This window comes from Octodon degus, unplaced genomic scaffold, assembly GCF_000260255.1.
Source record: "Octodon degus isolate 3935 unplaced genomic scaffold, OctDeg1.0 scaffold00043, whole genome shotgun sequence".
NCBI classification, from domain to species: domain Eukaryota; kingdom Metazoa; phylum Chordata; class Mammalia; order Rodentia; family Octodontidae; genus Octodon; species Octodon degus.
Window position 1 is genome coordinate 1,305,038 of NW_004524619.1, and position 10,853 is coordinate 1,315,890.

The window sequence follows — 10,853 nt, forward strand, 5'->3', positions numbered from 1 at the left end:
TGTCTGTCTCTCTCTCTCTCTCTCTCTCTCTCTCTCTCTCTCTCTCTCACCCCCACCCCTTGGTCACCATGGGTTACACACCTTTCCTTAGCTTTAATTTTTGGTTACAAATATTTTGTCCGAGTAATAAGAAAGTGACTAATACAAAAGTATCAATTTCATTTCATCGGCACAAAGCTCCTCTGAGTTAGATATGATCGTCCTCATTTGGCAGATAAGGAAATTGAGATATAATAAGTTAGGCACCTTCTACATGACCACTCAGCCTAGTGAAGAGTGGCACACAAGAGGTTTTCTTAGTGTTTATTAGAATTGTCAATAAATCAAACTTCAGACAAGGTGCTCTCAGCCAGTGGGCTCCAGAACAGCAATATTGCCACTCTTGGTTGTGAGACAGGAACATTCTGAAGCCCACCAGACTGCGAAATCAGAGACTGGGTGGACCCCAGAAACCCAAGATTTAACAGGCCTTCCGCATGATGAGACTCAGGCTCAAGCTTGAGAAGTACTGTTCCAGACTATCCGAAGTTTAAGGCTGCCTGACCAGCAGTAGAAATGGAGCAGACAGCCAGCAGCTGGTTCTGCCTCTTTTGTTCTGACCTTGGCCCTTCCCAAAGTTGGGCCCTTAACAAGGGGACTACCTGGGCTGCCCAACCTGTAGGCAAGTCCAGCAGGTTGGGAAAATACCACTGAGAAAGATATGCAAATAGGAGGGTTGGGCAGGCTTTGATGACACTTTCAACACCCTTGCTGAATGAGCTGGCTCTTTGGGTGAGTAAGGGACTGTCCCTAACCCTGGAATTCCCTGTAAGAGACAGGAACCTTGCTACTTACAAAGCCCAAATCTTAGTGAGGCTGATGGAGTTCCTTAACAGTTTATTCACAGAAAATATCTCCATAAATGATTCAACCTATAAACTGAGATACATGTATGCACGTACACACTCACACATGTATCCTACAAGCCAACCCTTTGGTGTTTATAATAAACCTCTGATTTCATGGTGATCTCTCTCTTTTTTATTTAAACAATAGTAGTAATATAAGATAATATATTAATAACTATACTTAATGGATTGTCACCTGAAACCCTCGATTTGAATTACATCTAGTACATGGCAAATGATTGCTTTACTTAATAAAATCATAGGTACATTTAGAAAAGCTTTGTATCTCCACACTTTGACATAGATGTTGTTTTATGTTTTCTTCTTCAGTTATTACAAACAGCATATTCACCCACTGCATTCTTTATTCCCTGCATTTAAAAGAAAAAAATGGCAAACACTTCCATATGCAGCATAAAGGCTGGAAATGCAACAACTCAAATTCTAGTGAAATAAAAGTTTTCACCTACAGTGCATATATGTTATTCTTTTGTTGCAATTGAAATATTTTAAAAGAGTACAGTACAATATAACCTAAAATGGCTCAAACATTCTGACAATGTTTCAGTAACAAACACCTCATCCGGGCTCAGCAACAAGGCCCATGGTATTTGTTTTCCCTCAGTGTATACTAAGAAAATAGGAGAAGGTCAAACTCAAGTCATGCTGGAAATTTGCTAAGAATTCACTGGGAAATACCAGCACACCTAGAGGAAAAGCAAGTCTCCTTCACAAGCTGGCATGGAAGGGACTTAGGAGTAGCTGTCAGGAACGTACTCTAACCAGGGGCTTCCAAGCATTAAAGTTTGTAAGGATTGCTTGGTGAGAGTGTAAACTTGTATGACCACTATGGCAATATGTGGAGAGTGTGGAGAGTCTTCACTAAGATGAGAGGTCCCATTCAACTCAGCTATTCCCTCCCTGCCGGGTATTTTTCCACAAGGCATGAAAACATACCACAGTGATATATGTGCACCCATATTTATAGCAGTACAATTTATCATAGCTACATCTAGGAAGCAACCCAAGTGTCCAGCAACTGATGTGGTATTTTTACACAATGGAGTACTATTCAGCTATAAAAAAGAATAAATTTGAGGCTTTTCTAGGTAAATGGATGCAACTAGAGAACATACTCTTAAGTAAAATAAACGAGATCCTCATGAGTAAACATCATATTGTCTCCCCAATGTTAAAAACTGGAAGAACAAGTAAGATCCAAAAGGTAAAACAGATACTGTGAAAGGGAAAGTAAATGTTCAAAGGGAAGGAACAACTGGGATAAGGGAAAGGAGAAAAGAAAGAAGGAAGGAAGAGAATGATATTTATGTACATGTACAGGATAGCTGGTCTACTAATAGGAGCAATTAATGCTTAGATTTTTCTTCTCTCTTTTTTAATTTTTTATAATTTTTGACTAATTTTGCATGCTTATATCTGGTTTTTTTTTATTTTTAGGGAAGGGTCCCCAGGGTGTTCAGGGTCTCACTACTAGATCAGACTCATAGTGATCTGCCTGGTTACAGCCTCCCAAGTGCTGGGATTACAGGCACTCACCACCAAGCCAGTCTCAATTGCTATCTCAGCACTCCCTAGGGATGGGGCCAGCATGGCAGGCCCAGGGATCGAACCCCTGTCTCCTGCACCTGCTTGCAGGCACTTTAATCCACTGAGCTATCTGGCCAGCCCTTTTATATCTGGTAATCTGAGCAACTAATTTGAAGACAACAATATGCAACACAACAGCATTGTTGAACTCCTGGAATTCTGTTTAGTAAAATTCTCTATAATTTCTAAATTGTTTTCTTTTTTACTATTTTTTTATTCTCATCAAAAAATACTAAAAATAAATTTTTAAAAAGAATTGTTTGGGATCTAGTTATGACGCAGACCCTGACTTGGTGCACCTCTGTGGGCCTGAGCATATACATTACTGGACAGTTTCCAGGTACCACTGATGTTTGCCTAGATCTGGTCAGAGCAACAGGACTCTGATCCAGTTCTATCTGAGGACCAACTTGACAACATGAAAGACCACAGCTTCAATTACTTCCTAGATTTTCTTCTAAAAAGACAAGAGAGAGCCACACGGGCTTCCACTGCACGTAGTTTTAGCACGATGCCCAAATCCAAGCACAACAAGAAAGTTTCCTTAATGAAAACTGCCAAGAAAGGCTCAGAACTGAAACAGAACCTGATAGAAGAACTTCGGAAATGTGTAGACACGTACCAGTACCTCTTCATTTTCTCTCTGGCCAACATGAGGAACAGCAAGTTGAAGGACATCCAGAAGGCCTGGGAGCACAGCTGGATGTTCTTTGGCAAAAACAAGGTGATAATGATGGCCTTGCGTCGAAGCCCAGCTGACGAGTACAAAGACAAGCTGCACCAGGTCAGTAAGAAGTTGAGGGGTGAAGCTGGCCTCCTTTTCACCAACCACACGAAGGAAGAGGTCAATGATTGGTTCACCAAATACATAGAAATGGACTTGGCCTGAGCTGGGAACAAAGCAGCTTTCGCTGTGACCCTGAATCCAGGGCCCCTGGAGCAGCTCTCCACTCCATGGAGCCTCAGCTGAGGCAGCTGGGACGGCTTACTGCCCTCAAGAGAGGTGTGGTGACCCTACTGTCTGACTACGAGGCGTGCAAGGAGGGTGATGAGATAACCCCAGAGCAGGCCTGCATCCTGAAGCTCTCTGGCCATAAGATGGTCGAATTCAAGGTGACCATCAAGTACACATGGGATGCCCAGTCAGGAAGGTTCCAGCAGATGGAAGAAGATGACTTGCCAGAGAGCGCACCCGAGTCTTCAGAAGAATCAGAGTAAGAGGGGGAAGATGACTGACTCGGACTCAGGACCAAGGGCGTCCAGCCTGTTCTGGTCCTCCCTGGACCACAGGACTGTGACCATCTTTCAGGGGGAACAGCTATTTATTTAACTGTGGATGAGGACAAGGAAGGGTAATGGGGACTGTTTCCATAAAGAATCAAACTTCGTCTGCAGATGTCTCCCTGTAGACAACAAGAGACTCTTAGGGGGAAAAATGCCTTTAAGAATTAAAAAAAAAAGAAAGAGACTAAATAAATAAATAGCCAAGAGATCCAAATTATTCTACCTCATTAAGATTTATTATTAAAAATAAGTTACTATGTTGTCTTTCTTTCCAGAAAAAAGGAGCCATCTAACCCATACAGTGCACATGAAATTACTCTCTGTGTGACATTGGAGAAAATTCTGAACTCTTTGTACCTTATCTATTTAATTAATAATACTGAGTGAGTGTTTACCAGGTACCAAGCCCCATTATAGCCTGTAGAGCAAATGGCAGACTCACAATCCAGGAAGCCTCACATGATTTCAGAGCATCTTTCAGGTAAAATGAGGCCCGTGACAAGGGTAGATGTGGGAGGTCACAAACTGAGAACTACCTGACAAATACTAATTAGCCACAGTTGATGCAGCTAGCATTACAATAGTGGTCCTCGGGATATATTACTTTGTTTCCATACTGTTTACAATATGATGCTTTGCTCTTCTTCTTTGTTTTTTTAATGGTTTATTTATTTATGTATTTGGTACAGTGTCTTTCTATACAGCTTGGTCCTCCTGTCTCAGCCTTCCTGGTGCTAGAATTATAAGCATACACTGCCATGCCCGGTTTTGGGGCTGGCACAGGGCATCCAGGATCCAAGGCCAGCAGGGCATGGGATATCGGGGATCAAACCTTGCACTTTCCAGGCAGGCACTTAAACCGCTGAGCTGGCTTCCCAGCTCCAATGTGCTGTTCTTCTTATCGAGTGATGAAATCTACTCCTCCCTGAATCTCAGCCACCCCTTCGACTTGCTCAGACCAATAGGAAGATGTTTATGGTGGCAAGAAAGACACTGAAATGCCAGTGTCTTGAACATTGTGCCCGAGTACATGCTGCTAACATATTATTTGTCTCTTATTTCTCATGAGAAAAATTTACTAGATATCTATAAAGTACAGATTCCTTAAATCTGGACAACTGGTAGTAAATCCCAGGTCTGTGTTTAATACATTTACCTTTGATAGCAGTGACTCAGACCTGGAGGGTCTCAACTATTTCTTTGGAGAAGAAAAATGTTCACAGTCAGTTTTTGACTCACTAATGTCCATGAAGTGTTATAAAATTCAAAATAGTGTCGATAACACAACTCTGCAAGGTTTGGAGTTGCAAAACAAAATTATTTTTAAAATATCTTCAACAAAAGTGTGGAGATAAGTGAAAATAAAAGCTAGATTCCCTTACCTGACCCCTTTCTTAATTCATTGGAACATAATTCACAAAATACAACACTAAGATGTATACTGGTGACTTTTAGCATCAGTATCTATCAGAAGAATCTAACTCTGGAGACAACATTAACTTGGACAATAACACCTAAGGCTCGCGACCAGTCCTCAGAGTGGCTTCACAGTTCCCCACACAGCCATGTACTGTCATGTTCTCTGTATGCTCCTGAGGCTGTATATAACAGAACTACTTTTTAAACTAAAATTACCTCAGAGAAAAATAATCTCTCTTTGTCTGTGGACTAGGGCCAGTCATACTATCATTTAAAATTCAAGAGGAGAATCCTCTATAGTCTGGAACATTCTACAAAAATAGGCTCTATTTTGGAGGAAATGCTTGGCCTGGAGCCCCCCGAGGACTTGACTAGGCTTTTCCATGTCATATGTCTTATCAAGAGATAGCCAAGGTAAAAACAAAGACATCTGTAAGGGAAAATTAGGTCACAAAAAGTTTTCCAAGATTTTGGTGGAGGACAGCATTATAAAGGTGATAAAGAAGAATGTATGTTCGGGAGTCAAAAGTCACCAGAGAATTTGTGTACGTAAGGACACACTTTCTTTTATTTTTTTGTAATTTATTTTTATTCACACAATTTAGATACACATTATGGCCACATTGATCATAGGGAATTTACACCTGTATATGGCATATCCTGTTGCTTCTTTTTTCTCATCTCCTTCCCCTCCTTTTCAACCCCTTTCCATCCTTATTTACAAAAGCATTACTTCCATTTTTTCCTTTTATTTTCTTTTTCTCCTTGGCTTATGCACGTTTATGCTTCCTTACATTATAACTGGCTTGCATGGAATAAAGGAACTTCATGGCCAACAACACAACCCAAAGCCTAAGTTTACCAGTTTGAGAAAACAAGGGCACACCACTAACACAAGAGACAGTAGAATACATCTTCCCATCTTCCCAGGTACACAGAGATGATCTTCAAGATGCTTTCAAAACAGGCAGGCAGGCTCTGGATTACTCTCACTCTGCCGGCAAATACCAAGGGCCCTCCTGCAACCTTACACTGCGGACACCTACCAGAGCCAAAAGCACCTGAGCCTTCAGACCTACCTGCTTTTTCCTTCTGCATTTCTACCCTGGGAAGCTTCCCTTCTCCCAAAGAAGGGCAGTGGCATTGCAGTGACAGCAGACAGTCTCTAGATCCCTCAGTCTCTCTCTGTCACTTGCTTTTGCTCTCACTTTGACTCTTTTTTTTTCATGTCGTGGTCCTGGGGATGGAACCCTGGGCCTTGTGCACACCAGGCAAGCAGTCCTTTGCTGAGCTATGTCCCACCCCCAGAATCTCTTTAAATCATCAACAGTACGGTAATGTGTTGATGACATTGTACATCCCACTCGGACATTTATCTGTCTTTTAAAACACAGAGCTTAGAATCTCAAATGACTCTCTTAACTGGTAGGACTTCAGGCATAATAATAAAGCAAAAATAAAAGCCGAGTGGGGAGGAGAAGGTTAACCTGCCAGGTAGCTCACACTGAACACTGTGCATGTATACATGTCCCTTTGAGTCTTTTGCTGCTTCCCAAGGCTTTCTTTCTTCCTCTAATCACTAACCACCCAAAAAGTTTCAAAACACCAATAGTTGTAGAGCTCCACATCACTTGTCCAGTGACAGAGGAGTTGTAGGTCAGTGATAACCATGTAGTACTAGTAATACTGCATCAGTGAGAAAATGACAAGCTAGAATCCAACAGCTTAAGTACCAAGCTCACCTTAAACTAAACACTGGTACATTACTATCACTGTTCATAATATAAGGTAATCTATTTGTATTACAAAAATATACAGTAAAATCTTATAAGAAATGTAATTGTATCAAAACTTTAAAATTCCAGCAAGTAAATGTACTACAATAAAACTATAGTTGTTGGCTAAGTTCCATTAATGTTTTAAATTCTTTTGGATATTTTTTTTCTTCTTGTCTTCTGTTATCCTTTGTGCAGGTTGCTTCTGTAGTCCTCGTACTTTCTTGGTTTGCTGTTTGTCTAGGTCTTGTATCTGTGAACATTCGTTTTCAAGAACTAAAAGAACTGTATTTTTTTTTTTTCCTTTGGGAAATGTCTATTTGAGGCATCATTTGGGTAACATGAGTCTTGACATACTGGTATATTGCCTGACTGAAGGTATATCTTACAGTAATTTGCTATTAACACTAACATGAAATGTGATATTGAGTAATTTTAAGTGTATGTTAAGCATACCCTTAAGGTCATTCTAAGAATTAGGTCCTGGTTGAATTAAATCTAATGACTGGCATTAAAGACAGCATAGGATGCAACCAAGCCCGAGCCACTCATCCCAGCCACTACATAAGCATGGTGACTCTTCTGGCCTAGTTCTAACAGATGCCACCAACGATCTTCCAGGTCTCCATCTTCAAATTAATTGTTTCTCTTCCTACTGCAGAAGAGAAGCAATCCCTAGAGGTGTCATTGTATCACAAATCAGCCCATTGATTAATACCAAAAAGAACTGAAGATAAAACTGAGAATAAGAAATTTAATGTGGAGGTAACTGTAACAAGTAAACTACCCAAATGTCAAAATCTCATTTCTTGTTCCCATGAAGGTGTAAACTTACGTGCAGCCATCCAATATGATTCCAAGTTCCAAACTCCTGTCACCTTTGGGCACTGCTGAGTTCCATACAAATTCCTACAGGAAGGGTGGGCCAAATAGCTCAGCTGATTAAAGCTCCTGCAAGCAGGCTCAGGGCCAGGGATCCCTGAGCCGGCCCTGCCCCCAGGGCATGCTGAAACTGCAATTGAGACTGGGCGTGGTGGCATGCACCTATAATCCCAGCTCTTGGGAGGCTGTAAACAGGGGGACCACTACGAGTCCAATCTAGTAGTGAGACTCTGAACACCCTAGAGACTCTTCTTCCCCACCAAAAAAAAAAAAAAAAAAAAGTCCTACAGAAGAAAGAGAAGTAAGGAAATTACCCATCCTTACCCTTGTCATTGGCACACATGTCCATGTCCATCCTATTCATGGCCCTATCTAATTGCAGAATGGACTTGGAATTACAGAAGCTATTCAAAACAGCTCTGTACTTCAAATGAAAGACACAATTTTTAAAAAATTCTTTCCATTCTCTCTTCCATATGAAAAGTCACTCACTACTAAAAAGCATAACAAACCAAACAATTTTTTTTTTTCTGGCTTTCCTGAAAGACACAGGACCACAGTGCAGAATAAGCCTATCAGACAAACCCAACCAGGCTATTTAATCTGGAACTGGCAGACTAAGGAAGATGAATCAGGGAAGAATTTTTCTGTTGTGAGACAGAACAGAAACATATAAAAGTGTCAGTTGACATCCAAGGTGCCTTAGCGATGTATCAAAGGCAGACTCTATGATACCTATACATGTAATTGTGTCTTTTTTCTCCTCCTCCTCCTCCTTCTTTCTCCTCTTTCCTCCTCCTCCTCCTCTTCCTCCTCCTCTTCCTTCCCTTTTTTCAGCACTGAAGATTGAACCTAGAGCTTCACACTAAGCTACATCTCCAATCTTTCTTAAGGGGCAGAGGGATCCCACATGGTTGCCCATGCTTAGCTAGAACTTGGAATCATCCTCCTGCTTCAGCCTCCCAGATTGGTAGGATTATCCACTTGTGTCACGATGTCTGGCTCAACTGTACTTTCACAATGCTGGGCCACGAGAACTATTCGGGCTATTCTAAATGCACAGATACCCTGAAGGGTTGCCTGTTCGAAATACTTAGTTATCTAGCTTTAACGAAAGTTCCATAAATTGTTAGTTTGCTGTCAATAAATTACTTTTCTATTTATATCAATGAGAGTCAGTTTCTGTAACATACAGCTAAAAATCCTGACTGGTATAATAATGAATGATACCATTCTGAGCAGGGGGTGGGGGGGGAGATAGAACATGAAAACAATGACGTTGATTTTATTAGGCAAACAGCAGCGAGGGAACATCCAATTAAAAGAAGCTCCAAAAGCATCTCAAGACATTGGCAACATTATTAGAGCAAGTGGAAAACCCTCCAAGGCAACTGAATATATTGAGGGAGCTAATGTTTTGAGGTAGACATGGAAAAGGAGGCATTTTATGATAAGTTTTCAAAGCCTAGGTGGCACATAATGGTAGAAAGTTTAGCCCACATAGATGAAGTATATTAGGTCAGTGCCTTAAGAAAGTTAAGAAATGTCACCAGTATATCAGTGTAGGGACAGATGGTGTCATACATTGCTGCCTTTTTCCTGTATTGTATATCTTGCCTTTACAGATAACGTGAGTACAACAAGTGCATATTACTCATATGATGTTCCCCAATTTTTTTTCATTTCTGTCTCTGTGTAGTAGATAATTCACCTGTTGACAATGAGATAAGCTAATTCTTCTGTGAAATGTTTATTGTTTTGCTGGGTTTTTTTCCTAAGCCAATGTTTAATGCTTAGAAGGCTTAGCCATATTTTAAAAATCTATCTCTTCTCCTAACCTCTGTGTGACCTTAGTCATTTCATTTCTCTTTCCTGACTTTGGATTTCCCTCCCAACCAGGAAAACTAGATGGAAGAGTAAAGAGTAAGACATAGGGTATTAGAAAGGTTTGCTTTTTGTTTTTGTTTGAATTTTATGCAGCGATGAATTGCAAATTTGAAATAATTAACTATGTGACTAAGTCAAACTGGGCCAGAGAAGAACCAACTATAAATACATATCACAAACTACAAATTAGATATGTTTCAGTCTTCCTTCCCCACTTTAGAAGCCAAAAAAATAAAAAATAAAATATTAACAAATCAATGAAAAATTTTATCAAATAACCAAGTTAAATAACTGACCTGTTTTTCTGGAAACTGAAAAATCATTGGCTTAGAAAATTAATCCACTAGAGAGCTTCCAAATTTTAGATTGTCCCGGTACACAGCAGACATTCCATTTCCTACTCCAAAACTCAGAGATCCACTAAACGCAAAGATGGTAACTTCCAATTTGCCTGCTCAGTTCACAAATGCACCATTCATTGCAAAATAAACATTATTTAGAGGCTTCAATTTATTATTTGAAAAGGAAATAGAATGGTTGGTGTTAATTGAAGTATCCAACTTGTCATTTTATGAATATTTTAGTTCCATTATAAATTACTCACTCACTCAGATGTGTCAGCTTTCTTCCCCCCACTCACCCTTCCATGCCCTAAAACATCTCTGCTGTAGTAAATAATTAAAGGGTATCAGAAAAAAAAGTCAAAGAGAACTTGACATTAGACTATCTCATGATGGATAATGTTAAAGTTAGCCACAAATAACAAATGTCTCTTAATTAACTACAGTTAAAGGAATTACCTACCAGGTCCTGTCAGGAAAGACTCATTCTCTGCCACTTCTTCATTTGTAATGTTGTGCTACTGACATTGTGCAATGGCACCTTAAACCCTCAAGTAATGGGTAAGGGTTCTGTCATGTAGTAAATGTGACTCTCCAAATTTCAGGTGTTGCCAATATAATAGTTTTAAGAGGAGCTCCAGAAGGCAAGTAGACAAAAGCTCCACTTTGTGAATGGGATTCGGTCCCATATTAAGGGGTGTGATGAAGGGAGTTTGTACTCTCTTGCCCTGACCCTTTCCACTCAACAAGAAAGCCCTCACCATATGCAG

At 40.3% G+C, this 10,853-nt stretch overlaps 1 pseudogene; it reads left to right on the forward strand.

The window, feature by feature from the left end:
* The first annotated feature begins 3,006 nt into the window (after positions 1 to 3,006).
* LOC101560714 lies at positions 3,007 to 3,713 on the forward strand (annotated as a pseudogene).
* Positions 3,714 to 10,853: the final 7,140 nt, after the last annotated feature.